The sequence below is a fragment of the Silene latifolia genome, chromosome X (assembly GCF_048544455.1).
Source record: "Silene latifolia isolate original U9 population chromosome X, ASM4854445v1, whole genome shotgun sequence".
NCBI classification, from domain to species: Eukaryota; Viridiplantae; Streptophyta; class Magnoliopsida; order Caryophyllales; family Caryophyllaceae; genus Silene; species Silene latifolia.
In genome coordinates, this window is record NC_133537.1 from 315,870,966 (window position 1) to 315,889,929 (window position 18,964).

An 18,964-nucleotide genomic window follows, 5' to 3' on the forward strand; every position below is an offset into this window, starting at 1 on the left:
CCTATTTATTTGTACTTAGGGTTTGCTTGGAATTGGAGTAATTATTAAGGGAGTAATAGAGTTAAAATGAACTAAAAAATGGAGGGAAGGGATGGGAGTTGGAGATAGAAATGGGAAAATATAGTGTAATAGTCTCTTCATTAGGAGAGTAATTGCTACCCACCTCCCCCTCCAAGTAATTATTACCTCCATATAGAGGTAATAGTTCCTCCCACACCTCCTCTTTCCACCCTCCACAACCACCACAAAACACTAATCTCCTCCCATTTCTTCATATTTTAGCTTTCATTACTCCCTTAATAATTACTCTCATCCCAAGCAAGTCCATAATTCAGCTCATTTCATTCTAGCTTAGTTCGGCTCATCTCTTCACAAATTAACTCTTATTTCAATTGAGTTTAGTTCAGTTTGTCTATATTGAGTTCAATTCAACTTCATTAAGTTCAGTTCAGTTCTTATCAGCTGAAAAAAATAGGGTCCAAAAGCATTTCATGCCATTTCAAAATCAATATTTTGCTAAACTATTGAATTATAATACTAAAATACTACTGATACTTAAAATACATTGAATTACAACTAAAATTGTACATTAACCCGTAAACTCGCAATAGCAGGTAACAAATACTACAAATGACAATTATCTAAGAAATGTAAATGTCACAATGGCAATTATAGGAAAAAATATTGTAAAAGGCAATATTAGAAAAATATAACTTTTATAATGGCAACAAATGCTTTTAACTCATTATAAGCGCAAGTTTATAGTATACCACTGTACCCTAATTAGTGAGAAAAATCATTGTTTGTTTCATATAAATTGTGCTTTATTATTAATGGAAAGATGTTTGGTACTTTTAATTATCACAATGATTAAGTGTGGAATGATGTGGTATATCGAATAATCCATGGTAAGATAAGCTATAAACATGCCATAACTAAGGCTTCAATCTTCTTTTTTCCTTTTCACTACACATGTAAAAGGAAAATCCGGGCGCTCTGCTCAAAACCTCTCGCTTTAAGTTTGAAAGTTGAAGTCTTTAGTGTTAAAACTCAAATGTTAGTTTGATTGATGACTTTCTGTAGATACCCGTATTCGTCGATATTGGAATTTATAGAGAACCCGACAAACACCCGATGATGATAGGACACATGTTTTCTTTAGTTGTCATTGTCATTATTTGGAGCTCGTTTTACGAGGTAGAATGGGCGTCGTCGATGAAGTATTTTATTAATTTAAATGATATTTAAATTAATGTTTTTTTTTTTAAGTGAGTTCAATTTATTAATTTAAATGATATTTAAATTAAAGCTTTTTTAAGGTAAATTCAATTTATTTTATTTTATTTCGAATTTATTTTTCCAAGTTTATTTTATTGAAAATAAAATAAATATTTGATTTGAAAAATCATTTTATGAGTCATTTATTTTAATGGGTTAATTGATTTGAAAAATCGATTTTAAAAGCGAAGAAAACTCGTTTTTTAAACATGTTTTTTGAGCTCGTTTTTAGCTCGGTTTTTGAGCCCGTTTCCTTTACGAATTGGCACGAATCTCGAGTACACTAACCAACCCAAGCCTCTACCCATCCACCCTTGTTCGAACCCCCTAACCACGGCCCAAATTCTCGTCCAAAACAGGCCCCAAACAACCCGCACTAAACCGAGCAGCCCCCTGTTTTGGCAGCTCAATCCCGAGCCCAAAACCCGCTCCAAACACCACCAAAACCCGTGCCCATTAACCCTAACCCATACCCTAATATCCTACCCATATTACCTTACCTTAATCACCAAGAAAAACCCCCAAACGAACCCTAGAAACCCCCCCAAAAGCTGCTGGACAGCAGCTATGCGTGAGCAGGCCCGACTGCCTCTCCCTCCCTTTTACCCTACTTTAACTCCTTATAAATACCACCCCTTCACCATACATTCATTCCTGTAAGTTCTCCATACATCCTACTATCACCCACAAGCTTTAAAACTCAGAAACAAACCCTAATTGCCTCCCAAAAACCTTAAACAAAACCGACACACAAACTGAACTGTTTGTGTGTCCTCCTCGAAAAGCAACTCGTTCCTCCATCAAACCTCCATCAAAATTCGATTTTCTTGTTCCTAATTAACCACATAACATCCATCTACACATTAGACAAAGATTTACGAGCCAAATTGCCCTTGAGAGTACACGAAATCCTGAAAAAACAGTGTTATACACTCTGTTTTCGCGGTTTATTCTTGTCTGTCCAGTTCTGTTTGTGCTCATTTTTTCGTGCCCAATAACCCAAAACGAGCAGGGGTTGCTTTAAGATTCCTATTCTCCTCTCTTTCTAGTTTTCAAAACATCTTTCAAATCGAATTTTCGTCGTGAAACGAGGGAGATATCATCGTTTGAAAATCGCTGTCCAGAAAGTTTCAAAAACGCGTGTTTGCTTTGTTCTTCGTCGACGACGGCCTCTCGAGATAAAATCTACCATCGATTACGACCCAAGACGGTGTCAACGATACATGTAGGTTGAGGGTGCATCAAATCCTCTTCTTTTCCCTTTTATTTCGTTTGTTTTATGCTTTTTTTATTGTCTTGTTTTTGTTTGTTTTTCGTTTTGTTTATCGATTGTTTTAATTAATTATGAAACTAGTTTAGTCCGAGTATGAGTTAAAGTACCACCATGAACACCCGCGTTGACTTGAGATGGGAAAAGAAACCGCTACATCAGTCGGTCGTACACCCCCGTCTCATTTACATATCCTCGTGTTCAAGGTAGGGCATAAATAAAACGAGTTTCTAACTTCGCTCTTCGCTTTTGACCCCCTTATTGTTTCGGCCAAATAGACATACCCTAGGACCCGTTGCATGTTAGTTTAACCTCTGATTGTTAACCTATGACGTATTTAGATGATATTAAATTAATTTAATAATCTAATTAGACACATTAGGGTACATCGACATAGCTTTAAAAATCAACTAACAATTCTGTAAATAATTGAACGCATCTTTCTTTTCACCTAATTTCTCGCTAGTATAAGAGTGCGTGATTAGCACCTTCTTATTAACACTCGATGAGTTAACTTAATTTGCAAACTTGACCTAATTCAACCCCTTTGGGCCGTGTGGAACACTCGATCTTAAGCGAAGCTTTCTGACCTTTCTTTATCATCGTTTTCTAATGTATCTCCCGTATCGCTTTGCAAATCCATTTAACTAATGAACCTAACTTAGGAACTAGGTTGGCCTTGTCTTGGCCGTGAGGGTGGCCGTTGGTTTGGGCCGTGGTTTGGCCGTGGCCTTTGGCCTTTCTTGTTTCTTTTGTTTTTGTCTCGTTTGTTTTATATCTTTTGTTTTGTCGCTTGTAATTTATCGTTGTTATCGAGTTGTAATTTTCGAGTTAGTTTTCTTTTATCGAGTCAAAACCCCTTTTAAAAAAACCTTAGTCTTGTTTGGTTAGACGGTTGTTCCCCAATGCTTGTAGGAGCGTAGTAAACCGCATGTTGTTTAAAGCAACATGGCCCGGTTTATGCTAATGCATGCTTTGGTGCGTAGCCCTATGTCTAATTCGATAAGATTAAGTGAAAGCACGCATTACGAGGAGTGACCCAAGGCCGTGTGTCATGTAGGCCGTGAGTCACCCCCTCTTGTGCACGGTTTTCTAGGCCAAATGGCCGCGTATTGCGTCGTGTGTATAGCTTTGTATTTAGATCGAGTTGTATCTTTAATTTGTTGTTGTGTCGGCATGAAATGCCTGGTTTGTAATAGGTAGATCCCAACGGCTCCCCCATTCCCCATCAAGCCTTGTTTGTTTCGTTTGAATGTTGCTAGATCAATCAACCCACATGCTAAATTACAACTTTGACAAAGTTAGTTTAGTTGCATCTAAAACGACATAGAAATTGTTGTCACATGATAGGGTTAAAACAACGTTTGCATTTCATATATCGTAGTAGCTATGACCTTGTTTGAACTCCGACACTTGACTTAGTAGAGGCCGTTATTGACGGGCGGGGTTGGGTGTCCTTATGGGCTTCCCAACACGTACCCTCACCCTTACTCAAGATCTATGGTTTGTGGATCCGTCTAAATACCATTGGATTACGAGAGTCATTCAAATCGAGTGATATAGGGTACAAGTCTTTATCTTTAATCACTCGTAGTCGATGGGCTTTATGCTTTTCGATGAAAGGTGTAAAGTTGACTTGAACGGTTCCAAGTTCCCAAAAAACTTGGTGGCGACTCTAATTTGTCTTAATTCGATTCGAAAGAACCTCGAGTCGATTATGCCTAGTGTGGATCCCGCGGACGCAGTTCCCGAGGGCCTTGTCCACAGTTTGGCGACTCCGCTGGGGAAAAGAGGACTAGTTACACTGTGTTTCTAGGGTCTTTTCCTCCGAGGTGAAACTTGAAAAGAAAGTGTTGAAAAGTAAAACATTACTCATAGTGCTACGATTCATGCATAAACCCTTAAGGACTTGCCCGGGCCGTCCCAGCGTTTCTTCGTGATGCGTGGGGGGCGACGTCCCACTATGCCAGGAAGCTGCACATTGCTCGCTTCCACTTCGCCTCGCGTGGTTCTTGATGGTGGGGACGATCTTCTAGGTACTTTACCTTAAGACACCTTGCTCTATAAGACCGCAAAAGGATGGAGGGCATAGACCTTCTTGTAGAAGACTTGCCGAGACTTAGAGATGTCTAGGAGCATACATCCTTATAACATGAGAATGACAATGTGCAATTTGTTTTCCCGAGTCTTTTCGAAATTTCCCATGTCCTTTTCAAAACCGAACTTTTGAACAACTTACTTTCAAAATAGCATGGTTTTAAAAACGCGGAATGCTGCCCAAATAGGACTAGAATTTTCGGCCCAAAATGAGCTTTTATAGCCGGCATGCTGCCCATTTCAAATCTCATTTTCGAATCAATCTTTCATTTTTTTCAAAACCAATCCAAAATGCCTCTCGAACCTCAACCAAGCATGAAATGCGTCGAGTCGTGCCGGGTCATGGCTGTGTTAGGCCGGGTGTGTTTCGTTCTAAGAGTCTAGAACACGACCTTGTTGGGTCACCCAAGCTCACCTCTTGGGCATTGAGTCATGTTGGTCGACCATTTGGTCTAGGATAGTCCATGACACACGTCCAAGCTAGGCCCTTTAGGACGTTTCACTCGAACCCATGGGCTATGTTAGCCCAATCACGGGTTTAGTCACACCAAGTCCAGTTTAGAATCGAGTTATGACAGTTTGAGTCATGTCGTTTTGTCGAGTCTAAAATGAACCAAGGTCTAAATCCAACCGTGAGTCGAACCTTTGGTTAGTCAACCTCAAGTCGAGTCTTTGTTTGAGTCAAGTTGGGGTCGTGTCCTTAAGTGTGCAGGGGCTCTTACTTTAAATATTGACTCAGTACGGGGTTTTCTTGTAGAAAGGCCGCCAAAAACCCGACGTCAAGCAATGGAAGATGCTGTTAACAAACTCACCGAGGCCGTGAACCTCATGATGACCAGAATGGATGCAATCGAATCTAAGTTGGGTGAAGATTCCCCTCCACCACTGACTGATCTGGAAAAACGGTTCAAGTTCATCGAAGACCGTTTGAAACTCTCCCAGGGGAAGAACATTCACTATGAGAATGCTAGGGCCTATGCCCCGGTGCAGGATAAGTTGCCCACGAACATGGTACTCACTGACATCCCAAAGTTTAAGGGCACAGAAGATCCAGTCCACCATGTTAAGGCCTATAAGGGGTACTTAGCACTGAAGGGAGTACCTGCTGACATGCTCTCTGAAATTTTCGCTCAATCTCTGGATGAACACCCGAAGGCGTGGTTCTACAATCTGGACCTAAAGAACTTCCCCACTTTCGAAGATATTACGGTGGAGTTCTGTAAGCACTATGCTGACAATGTTGAGATTCAAACTAACATAAGGACTTTGGAAGTAATGACACAGAAGGAAAAAGAGGGCTTTACTGAATTCTTCGCAAGATGGCGCGCTGAAAGCGTGAAACTAGCTAAGAAGCCTGATGAAGTCGAAATGGTAGATAAGTTCGTGAAGAATTTACGACCTGTTTACCGTAATGCTCGAAATACTGAATTTTGGTTCTTTCAAAGAATTGATAAGAATCGGGATAAAGGTAGAAGATGATGTCATAAGGGCAGAGGCTGAAAGGCCGAAAGGGTACCAAGGGGCCTCATCGTCTAAGGGCAAGGCCCCAGCAACGGCCCATATTGATGAAGCCATCAATCTCTTAGAAGGGAAATCGAAGAAACCGCAGCGCTAAGCTCCGAGGGCATTCACCGATATCGGATGCACTTATACATACGCTCTCCAAAGGCTCATAGCCCAAGGAAAGCTGAAGCCTATTGGTCCAACTCCGGACCCTCCCGCTGATCAACAAGGTAAATGGTATAAACCAAATGCCTACTGTGCCTTTCATCAAGGGAAAGGCCATGATACTGAAAGGTGCTATCGACTGAAGCACGAAATTCAAGACATGATTGAGAATGGAACACTCCCGATCCCAACTGTTAAACCCAATAACATCACCAATCCATTTGCCGATCACGCTAACTTTGTTTCTGTCGAAGACAATGTCGATTATTCCCATCTTATCCACCCATGTCACTTGAAAGGGGTGTTTATCGGGAAAATATTTGTGGATTGCTTTGAATTCTTGCCAAACCCAAAGAATGAAATTCAAGTCGGGAGTCTTGCTCTAGAATGTACTCCTCTTATTAACGAAGTTAATAAAAGACAATTCGATTCACCAACCTTCACCATCGGGCGTAGATCCTCGAGGACTACCTCGGGATGGAGGCAGACCATCACAGGGATCAAGGACAAGAGCCGAGCATCTAAGTTGACAACTGAACAAGGGAAAGCTCAAAACTAGATTTGAAAACTATGAGTCGGGATCTGTTTTCTTATCTTAGTCGAGTCGAGTCTAGGACTTTCTTTTCTTGAAGTTGAGTCGTTTGTTCCGCGATGACCTAGGGTGTGTCCTAGGAATCGTTCTTTCGAGTCTGTTAAGCTTTTGCCATTCCAATAAAAGGTTGCAGTTTCGTTTCCCAATTTGTCTTGTTTTCAATCCTCAATCATTCCGAAAACATGATAAAACGCACAACACACTCAAAGGAATCCCTGGGGTAGAAATATGTCCTGTTTCAAAATGTAAGGTACACTAGGATCCCGTGTTTGATTCCTTTACCTATTCCATGTCTGGCGGTAGAAAACCTCCATCAGAACCAGTGCTTTTGACAAGCTTCTAGATGATTCTATGACGAACCCGGACTAGCTCCTTGTTTCCCCTATCGATGACGGAAGGCAAGCCTTTTCCCCAACAAAATCATCCCATCTCGAAGAGAGAAGATATCAACCCGTTCTAACAAGGAATTGTTAGTTCCCACCCAAATTAGTTGGCGAAGCCCAGTTTTCAAGGTGTATCCATTTATGACTAAGAAAATGAATAGAAGATCATTTTCAAAGAGAGAAAAAAGATGAAAAAGAATGAAAAATGAGAAGAAGAGAAAAATTGGAAAAATGAAAAAAAATGAAAAGAAAAATAAAAAAAGATGAAAGAAGAAGAAAAAAGGAAAAAAGATGTTGAAGTTATTGCAGAATGCTTTGTGGTTGAATGTCGAAGTTACGGAAGCCAGAATTCAAGTCATGTACCCATAGTTGAGGTTCAATGGGCGAAGCCCAAAAGCTTAAGTAGTAACCTCTTTACCGTCTAAGTCCTTCCTGAGACAGTTACAAAGGGATAGTCGGGAATTTTGAGAATTATTCCGCTTGTGTTGTTACACCCAGCCTTTAGGGTCCTGACATGGAAATTTGAACCCACATCATTTTTCAACCCATTTGCACTCGTGGTTCATCAAACCCGAGACACCCATTCCAACCACATCAGCAGCCATAACCCTTGGCCTTAGCACCACAAAACAAACCTTCAGAATGATGGTTAACCATTCCAACTTGTTATTACCAAGCTCCACATCCCAAAGAATCAAAACCTTTTGTACCAACCCTAGAGACGGGATACAACTGTACCTTACAGGCTAGAACAGGATACGACATGATACCATAGGTGAAACCTTCGAGTGTGTACACACAATCAAAATGCCAATTTAATGCACCTTGATCGAACTACGTCGGATTTGATTTCGCTTCACGCGAATACGTAGGCAGTCCTTCAGAATAAGGGATTCAATCCACTCATCAACCAAGTTGTCATCTTGTCGGTTTCTTACGGGTCCTAACCAAGTCCAAATGAAGCCACCTTTGTTTGAGTTGGTCTTAGTACTCGATGTAAGCTAGGATGAGGATATAGGTTCGGATGAATAGTATCGAGTCTCAGAATGAGCTTTATCTAATGGTTTAGGCAAAGATGCTGAGTCACATAGGTGTGGGTTTGTGTTGGGAACAGAAAATATGAAAAAACCCGCTGAAAAGAAAGAAGGCGTGGAAGAAAAATAGTAAAAGCCCGCTGAAAAGAAAGAAGGCGGTGGCAAGAAATGATGAAAACCCGCTGAAAAGAAAGGAGGCGAGGAGAAGAGTGACAAAATAGTCCCAACAAGAGTGATGTGTGATGTCTAAGTGCTTTCATAAGATCAGTCTGTGTTTAGTGTCTGGGCGAAGCCAACGTTGTTGCTCTGTGAGTTTAATCCACCTTGTCAATGCCAAGTGATCTTGATTCCCATGTGCCCTTGGGAGCACGCCCATGCCATACGATATCCCTGTCTCAAATCCGGTGGCCTTGTGATTCCCGTTTGCCATCTTTTGGCGCCAGATTGGCCAATTTACATTTCTACCTCTAACAAGTCAATAATTGAATTAAAACCCGTGCACACTTAGGGTTTTATTTTCCTTTTTTGTTTTACGGTAGCGGGCTACGCCCACGTTGTTTACGGGTCATACGGAGTGTCTGAGTCGTATTTCATGCTCACCCGTCAAGGTTCGATTTCAAAATGCCAGATATTTCAAAATTTCAAAATTTCAAAAACTTTTTGCGCATTATGGATAGATGATCCAAGTCAAGGTTCAAATCTCAAAGTTCAAAATCAAATTTTGGGTCGACGACCCAACATCCAAGTGATTCATTTCAAATTCAAAATTTGGGTCGATAGCCCAATTATTCAAAATTTTCAACATGTTCAAATTTCGGGTCGATGACCCAGTCTTTCAAACTCAAATTTCGGGTCGATGACCCAACATTCCAAGTGATGTCAAATTCAAAATTCGGGTCGATGACCCAATTATTCAAAATTTTCAAATTCAATTTTCGGGTCGATGATCCATTCTTTCAAATGATCCAATTTTAGGATCGATGATCCAAATGTGCTTATGTGATGATTATTGCTAGTACGTTTTTGTGTTTCAAATGCAGCAGGATATGCTTCAACTGGGGGCTCTAAAGTCTTCGACTTTAGAGCCATCACAAATCAGGGGCTCACGGGCCGTGGGCTTCAGAGACCATTACCAAGATGTAAAGGATGATATCCACCAAGAATTCAATTCAATACAAGAGTATGAAATGGATGAATTCCGTAGCTGAAAGCAAATGATGAGAGTGGCGGCAACCTCCTCGGAAAGTCCCGTCCCATTCGGACAAGCGCCAGCTGACGATGAATTTTGGACAAACGCCAGCAGATGATAAACTTTGGGCAAGTGTCAGCAGTTGCCGAACTACGACGCGGGTTTGATTCCGTCAGAAACGGATACGTAGGCGCCTAAGGATAAGGCTCAATCCACCATATATGCAATTTTATGGGTCGACGACCAATGACGATAATTTGACACAACAGAAGCAAGAGTCAATCCCCAACGAAGTTTCAGGTATGATCTCTTCTTATGGTCAAGCGAGCTTATATACGCAAGTCTAATGGACTATAAACGACCCTTGAGAATCCTCGGTCGAGAGGGACTGGGGTATACTTTGACTTTCGCCTTGTCCAAGCCTCGGTCAAAGTGGGGGCTCTGTAGATACCCGTATCCGTCGATATTGGAATTTATAGAGAACCCGACAAACACCCGATGATGATAGGACACATGTTTTCTTTAGTTGTCATTGTCATTATTTGGAGCTCGTTTTACGAGGTAGAATGGGCGTCGTCGATGAAGTATTTTATTAATTTAAATGATATTTAAATTAATGTTTTTTTTTTTTAAGTGAGTTCATTTTATTAATTTAAATGATATTTAAATTAAAGCTTTTTTAAGGTAAATTCAATTTATTTTATTTTATTTTGAATTTATTTTTCCAAGTTTATTTTATTGAAAATAAAATAAATATTTGATTTGAAAAATCATTTTATGAGTCATTTATTTTAATGGGTTAATTGATTTGAAAAATCGATTTTAAAAGCGAAGAAAACTCGTTTTTAAACATGTTTTTTGAGCTCGTTTTTAGCTCGGTTTTTGAGCCCGTTTCCTTTACGAATTGGCACGAATCTCGAGTACACTAACCAACCCAAGCCTCTACCCATCCACCCTTGTTCGAACCCCCTAACCACGGCCCAAATTCTCGTCCAAAACAGGCCCCAAACAACCCGCACTAAACCGAGCAGCCCCCTGTTTTGGCAGCTCAATCCCGAGCCCAAAACCCGCTCCAAACACCACCAAAACCCGTGCCCATTAACCCTAACCCATACCCTAATATCCTACCCATATTACCTTACCTTAATCACCAAGAAAAACCCCAAACGAACCCTAGAAAACCCCCCAAAAGCTGCTGGACAGCAGCTATGCGTGAGCAGGCCCGATTGCCTCTCCCTCCCTTTTACCCTACTTTAACTCCTTATAAATACCACCCCTTCACCATACATTCATTCCTGTAAGTTCTCCATACATCCTACTATCACCCACAAGCTTTAAAACTCAGAAACAAACCCTAATTGCCTCCCAAAAACCCTAAACAAAAACGACACACAAACTGAACTGTTTGTGTGTCCTCCTAAAAGCAACTCGTTCCTCCATCAAACCTCCATCAAAATTCGATTTTCTTGTTCCTAATTAACCACATAACATCCATCTACACATTAGACAAAGATTTACGAGCCAAATTGCCCTTGAGAGTACACGAAATCCCTCGAAAAACAGTGTTATACACTCTGTTTTGTGATTTATTCTTGTCTGTCCAGTTCTGTTTGTGCTCATTTTTTCGTGCCCAATAACCCAAAACGAGCAGGGGTTGCTTTAAGATTCCTATTCTCCTCTCTTTCTAGTTTTCAAAACATCTTTCAAATCGAATTTTCGTCGTGAAACGAGGGAGATATCATCGTTTGAAAATCGCTGTCCGAAAGTTTCAAAACGCGTGTTTGCTTTGTTCTTCGTCGACGACGGCCTCTCGAGATAAAATCTACCATCGATTACGACCCAAGACGGTGTCAACGATACATGTAGGTTGAGGGTGCATCAAATCCTCTTCTTTTCCCTTTTATTTCGTTTGTTTTATGCTTTTTTATTTGTCTTGTTTTTGTTTGTTTTTCGTTTTGTTTATCGATTGTTTTAATTAATTATGAAACTAGTTTAGTCCGAGTATGAGTTAAAGTACCACCATGAACACCCGCGTTGACTTGAGATGGGAAAAGAAACCGCTACATCAGTCGGTCGTACACCCCCGTCTCATTTACATATCCTCGTGTTCAAGGTAGGGCATAAATAAAACGAGTTTCTAACTTCGCTCTTCGCTTTTGACCCCCTTATTGTTTCGGCCAAATAGACATACCCTAGGACCCGTTGCATGTTAGTTTAACCTCTGATTGTTAACCTATGACGTATTTAGATGATATTAAATTAATTTAATAATCTAATTAGACACATTAGGGTACATCGACATAGCTTTAAAAATCAACTAACAATTCTGTAAATAATTGAACGCATCTTTCTTTTCACCTAATTTCTCGCTAGTATAAGAGTGCGTGATTAGCACCTTCTTATTAACACTCGATGAGTTAACTTAATTTGCAAACTTGACCTAATTCAACCCCTTTGGGCCGTGTGGAACACTCGATCTTAAGCGAAGCTTTCTGACCTTTCTTTATCATCGTTTTCTAATGTATCTCCCGTATCGCTTTGCAAATCCATTTAACTAATGAACCTAACTTAGGAACTAGGTTGGCCTTGTCTTGGCCGTGAGGGTGGCCGTTGGTTTGGGCCGTGGTTTGGCCGTGGCCTTTGGCCTTTCTTGTTTCTTTTGTTTTTGTCTCGTTTGTTTTATATCTTTTGTTTTGTCGCTTGTAATTTATCGTTGTTATCGAGTTGTAATTTTCGAGTTAGTTTTCTTTTATCGAGTCAAAACCCCTTTTAAAAAAACCTTAGTCTTGTTTGGTTAGACGGTTGTTCCCCAATGCTTGTAGGAGCGTAGTAAACCGCATGTTGTTTAAAGCAACATGGCCCGGTTTATGCTAATGCATGCTTTGGTGCGTAGCCCTATGTCTAATTCGATAAGATTAAGTGAAAGCACGCATTACGAGGAGTGACCCAAGGCCGTGTGTCATGTAGGCCGTGAGTCACCCCCTCTTGTGCACGGTTTTCTAGGCCAAATGGCCGCGTATTGCGTCGTGTGTATAGCTTTGTATTTAGATCGAGTTGTATCTTTAATTTGTTGTTGTGTCGGCATGAAATGCCTGGTTTGTAATAGGTAGATCCCAACGGCTCCCCCATTCCCCATCAAGCCTTGTTTGTTTCGTTTGAATGTTGCTAGATCAATCAACCCACATGCTAAATTACAACTTTGACAAAGTTAGTTTAGTTGCATCTAAAACGACATAGAAATTGTTGTCACATGATAGGGTTAAAACAACGTTTGCATTTCATATATCGTAGTAGCTATGACCTTGTTTGAACTCCGACACTTGACTTAGTAGAGGCCGTTATTGACGGGCGGGGTTGGGTGTCCTTATGGGCTTCCCAACACGTACCCTCACCCTTACTCAAGATCTATGGTTTGTGGATCCGTCTAAATACCATTGGATTACGAGAGTCATTCAAATCGAGTTTTATAGGGTACAAGTCTTTATCTTTAATCACTCGTAGTCGATGGGCTTTATGCTTTTCGATGAAAGGTGTAAAGTTGACTTGAACGGTTCCAAGTTCCCAAAAAACTTGGTGGCGACTCTAATTTGTCTTAATTCGATTCGAAAGAACCTCGAGTCGATTATGCCTAGTGTGGATCCCGCGGACGCAGTTCCCGAGGGCCTTGTCCTGATTTGGCGACTACCGGGGAAAAGAGGACTAGTTACACTTTGTGTTTCTAGGGTCTTTTCCTCCGAGGTGAAACTTGAAAAGAAAGTGTTGGAAAGTAAAACATTACTCATAGTGCTACGATTCATGCATAAACCCTTAAGGACTTGCCGGGCCGTCCCAAAGATTTCTTCGTGATGCGTGGGGGCGACGTCCCACTATGCCGGAAGCTGCACATTGCTCGCTTCCACTTCGCCTCGCGTGGTTCTTGATGGTGGGGACGATCTTCTAGGTACTTTACCTTAAGACACCTTGCTCTATAAGACCGCAAAAGGATGGAGGGCATAGACCTTCTTGTAGAAGACTTGCCGAGACTTAGAGATGTCTAGGAGCATACATCCTTATAACATGAGAATGACAATGTGCAATTTGTTTTCCCGAGTCTTTTTCGAAATTTCCCATGTCCTTTTCAAAACCGAACTTTTGAACAACTTACTTTCAAAATAGCATGGTTTTAAAAACGCGGAATGCTGCCCAAATAGGACTAGAATTTTCGGCCCAAAATGAGCTTTTATAGCCGTGGCATCTTGCCCATTTCAAATCTCATTTTCGAATCAATCTTTCATTTTTTTCAAAACCAATCCAAAATGCCTCTCGAACCTCAACCAAGCATGAAATGCGTCGAGTCGTGTCCGGGTCATGGCTGTGTTAGGCCGGGTGTGTTTCGTTCTAAGAGTCTAGAACACGACCTTGTTGGGTCACCCAAGCTCACCTCTTGGGCATTGAGTCATGTTGGTCGACCATTTGGTCTAGGATAGTCCACAGACACGTCCAAGCTAGGCCCTTTAGGACGTTTCACTCGAACCCATGGGCTATGTTAGCCCAATCACGGGTTTAGTCACACCAAGTCCAGTTTAGAATCGAGTTATGACAGTTTGAGTCATGTCGTTTTGTCGAGTCTAAAATGAACCAAGGTCTAAATCCAACCGTGAGTCGAACCTTTGGTTAGTCAACCTCAAGTCGAGTCTTTGTTTAAGTCAAGTTGGGGTCGTGTCCTTAAGTGTGCAGGGGCTCTTACTTTAAATATTGACTCAGTACGGGGTTTTCTTGTAGAAAGGCCGCCAAAAACCCGACGTCAAGCAATGGAAGATGCTGTTAACAAACTCACCGAGGCCGTGAACCTCATGATGACCAGAATGGATGCAATCGAATCTAAGTTGGGTGAAGATTCCCCTCCACCACTGACTGATCTGGAAAAACGGTTCAAGTTCATCGAAGACCGTTTGAAACTCTCCCAGGGGAAGAACATTCACTATGAGAATGCTAGGGCCTATGCCCCGGTGCAGGATAATTTGCCCACGAACATGGTACTCACTGACATCCCAAAGTTTAAGGGCACAGAAGATCCAGTCCACCATGTTAAGGCCTATAAGGGGTACTTAGCATCGAAGGGAGTACCGCTCGACATGCTCTCGAAATTTTCGCTCAATCTCTCGGATGAAACACCGAAGGCGTGGTTCTACAACTGGACCTAAAGAACTTCCCCACTTTCGAAGATATTACGGTGGAGTTCGTAAGCACTATCCGACAATGTTGAGATTCAAACTAACATAAGGACTTTGGAAGTAATGACACAGAAGGAAAAAGAGGGCTTTACTGAATTCTTCGCAAGATGGCGCTACGAAAGCGTGAAACTAGCTAAGAAGCCTGATGAAGTCGAAATGGTAGATAAGTTCGTGAAGAATTTACGACCTGTTTACCGTAATGCTCTGAAATACCAGAATTTTGGTTCTTTCAAAGAATTGATAAGAATCGGGATAAAGGTAGAAGATGATGTCATAAGGGCAGAGGCTGAAAGGCCGAAAGGGTACCAAGGGGCCTCATCGTCTAAGGGCAAGGCCCCAGCAACGGCCCATATTGATGAAGCCATCAATCTCTTAGAAGGGAAATCGAAGAAACCGCAGCGCCAAGCTCCGAGGGCATTCACCGATATCGGATGCACTTATACATACGCTCTCCAAAGGCTCATAGCCCAAGGAAAGCTGAAGCCTATTGGTCCAACTCCGGACCCTCCCGCTGATCAACAAGGTAAATGGTATAAACCAAATGCCTACTGTGCCTTTCATCAAGGGAAAGGCCATGATACTGAAAGGTGCTATCGACTGAAGCACGAAATTCAAGACATGATTGAGAATGGAACACTCCCGATCCCAACTGTTAAACCCAATAACATCACCAATCCATTTGCCGATCACGCTAACTTTGTTTCTGTCGAAGACAATGTCGATTATTCCCATCTTATCCACCCATGTCACTTGAAAGGGGTGTTTATCGGGAAAATATATGTGGATTGCTTTGAATTCTTGCCAAACCCGAAGAATGAAATTCAAGTCGGGAGTCTTGCTCTAGAATGTACTCCTCTTATTAACGAAGTTAATAAAAGACAATTCGATTCACCAACCTTCACCACTGGCGTAGATCCTCAGAGGACTACCTCGGGATGGAGGCAGACCATCACAGGGATCAAGGACAAGAGCCGAGCATCTAAGTTGACAATCGAACAAGGGAAAGCTCAAAACTAGATTTGAAAACTATGAGTCGGGATCTGTTTTCTTATCTTAGTCGAGTCGAGTCTAGGACTTTCTTTTCTTGAAGTTGAGTCGTTTGTTCCGCGATGACCTAGGGTGTGTCCTAGGAATCGTTCTTTCGAGTCTGTTAAGCTTTTGCCATTCCAATAAAAGGTTGCAGTTTCGTTTCCCAATTTGTCTTGTTTTCAATCCTCAATCATTCCGAAAACATGATAAAACGCACAACACACTCAAAGGAATCCCTGGGGTAGAAATATGTCCTGTTTCAAAATGTAAGGTACACTAGGATCCCGTGTTTGATTCCTTTACCTATTCCATGTCTGGCGGTAGAAAACCTCCATCAGAACCAGTGCTTTTGACAAGCTTCTAGATGATTCTATGACGAACCCGGACTAGCTCCTTGTTTCCCCTATCGATGACGGAAGGCAAGCCTTTTCCCCAACAAAATCATCCCATCTCGAGAGAGAAGATATCAACCCGTTCTAACAAGGAATTGTTAGTTCCCACCCAAATTAGTTGGCGAAGCCCGGTTTTCAAGGTGTATCCATTTATGACTAAGAAAATGAATAGAAGATCATTTTCAAAGAGAGAAAAAAGATGAAAAAGAATGAAAAATGAGAAGAAGAGAAAAATTGGAAAAATGAAAAAAAATGAAAAGAAAAATAAAAAAAGATGAAAGAAGAAGAAAAAAGGAAAAAAGATGTTGAAGTTATTGCAGAATGCTTTGTGGTTGAATGTCGAAGTTACGGAAGCCAGAATTCAAGTCATGTACCCATAGTTGAGGTTCAATGGGCGAAGCCCAAAAGCTTAAGTAGTAACCTCTTTACCGTCTAAGTCCTTCCCGAGACGATTACAAAGGGATAGTCGGGAATTTTGAGAATTATTCCGCTTGTGTTGTTACACCCAGCCTTTAGGGTCCTGACATGGAAATTTGAACCCACATCATTTTTCAACCCATTTGCACTCGTGGTTCATCAAACCCGAGACACCCATTCCAACCACATCGACAGCCATAGCCCTTGGCCTTAGCACCACAAAACAAACCTTCGAATGATGGTTAACCATTCCAACTTGTTATTACCAAGCTCCACATCCCAAAGAATCAAAACCTTTTGTACCAACCCTAGACACGGGATACAACCGTACCTTACTGAGGCTAGAACAGATACGACATGATACCATAGGTGAAACCTTCGAGTGTGTACACACAATCAAAATGCCAATTTAATGCACCTTGATCGAACTACGTCGGATTTGATTTCGCTTCACGCGAATACGTAGGCAGTCCTTCAGAATAAGGGATTCAATCCACTCATCAACCAAGTTGTCATCTTGTCGGTTTCTTACGGGTCCTAACCAAGTCCAAATGAAGCCACCTTTGTTTGAGTTGGTCTTAGTACTCGATGTAAGCTAGGATGAGGATATAGGTTCGGATGAATAGTATCGAGTCTCAGAATGAGCTTTATCTAATGGTTTAGGCAAAGATGCTGAGTCACATAGGTGTGGGTTTGTGTTGGGAACAGAAAATATGAAAAAACCCGCTGAAAAGAAAGAAGGCGTGGAAGAAAAATAGTAAAAGCCCGCTGAAAAGAAAGAAGGCGGTGGCAAGAAATGATGAAAACCCGCTGAAAAGAAAGGAGGCGAGGAGAAGAGTGACAAAAAAGTCCCAACAAGAGTGATGTGTGATGTCTAAGTGCTTTCATAAGATCAGTCTGTGTTTAGTGTCTGGGCGAAGCCAACGTTGTTGCTCTGTGAGTTTAATCCACCTTGTCAATGCCAAGTGATCTTGATTCCCATGTGCCCTTGGGAGCACGCCCATGCCATACGATATCCCTGTCTCAAATCCGGTGGCCTTGTGATTCCCGTTTGCCATCTTTTGGCGCCAGATTGGCCAATTTACATTTCTACCTCTAACAAGTCAATAATTGAATTAAAACCCGTGCACACTTAGGGTTTTATTTTCCTTTTTTGTTTTACGGTAGCGGGCTACGCCCACGTTGTTTACGGGTCATACGGAGTGTCTGAGTCGTATTTCATGCTCACCCGTCAAGGTTCGATTTCAAAATGCCAGATATTTCAAAATTTCAAAATTTCAAAAACTTTTTGCGCATTATGGATAGATGATCCAAGTCAAGGTTCAAATCTCAAAGTTCAAAATCAAATTTTGGGTCGACGACCCAACATCCAAGTGATTCATTTCAAATTCAAAATTTGGGTCGATAGCCCAATTATTCAAAATTTTCAACATGTTCAAATTTCGGGTCGATGACCCAGTCTTTCAAACTCAAATTTCGGGTCGATGACCCAACATTCCAAGTGATGTCAAATTCAAAATTCGGGTCGATGACCCAATTATTCAAAATTTTCAAATTCAATTTTCGGGTCGATGATCCATTCTTTCAAATGATCCAATTTTAGGATCGATGATCCAAATGTGCTTATGTGATGATTATTGCTAGTACGTTTTTGTGTTTCAAATGCAGCAGGATATGCTTCAACTGGGGGCTCTAAAGTCTTCGACTTTAGAGCCATCACAAATCAGCTCTGGGCCGTGGGCTTCGAGAGACCATTACCAAGATGTAAAGGATGATATCCACCAAGAATTCAATTCAATACAAGAGTATGAAATGGATGAATTCCGTAGCTGAAAGCAAATGATGAGAGTGGCGGCAACCTCCTCGGAAAGTCCCGTCCCATTCGGACAAGCGCCAGCAGACGATGAATTTTGGACAAACGCCAGCAGATGATAAACTTTGGGCAAGTGTCAGCAGTTGCCGAACTACGACGCGGGTTTGATTCCGTCAGAAACGGATACGTAGGCGCCTAAGGATAAGGCTCAATCCACCATATATGCAATTTTATGGGTCGACGACCAATGACGATAATTTGACACAACAGAAGCAAGAGTCAATCCCCAACGAAGTTTCAGGTATGATCTCTTCTTATGGCTGGCGAGCTTATATACGCAAGTCTAATGGACTATAAACGACCCGCAGAATCCTCAGGTCGAGAGGGACCTGGGGTATACTTTGACTTTCGCCTTGTCCAAGCCTCAGTCAAAGTGGGGGCTCTGTAGATACCCGTATCCGTCGATATTGGAATTTATAGAGAACCCGACAAACACCCGATGATGATAGGACACATGTTTTCTTTAGTTGTCATTGTCATTATTTGGAGCTCGTTTTACGAGGTAGAATGGGCGTCGTCGATGAAGTAT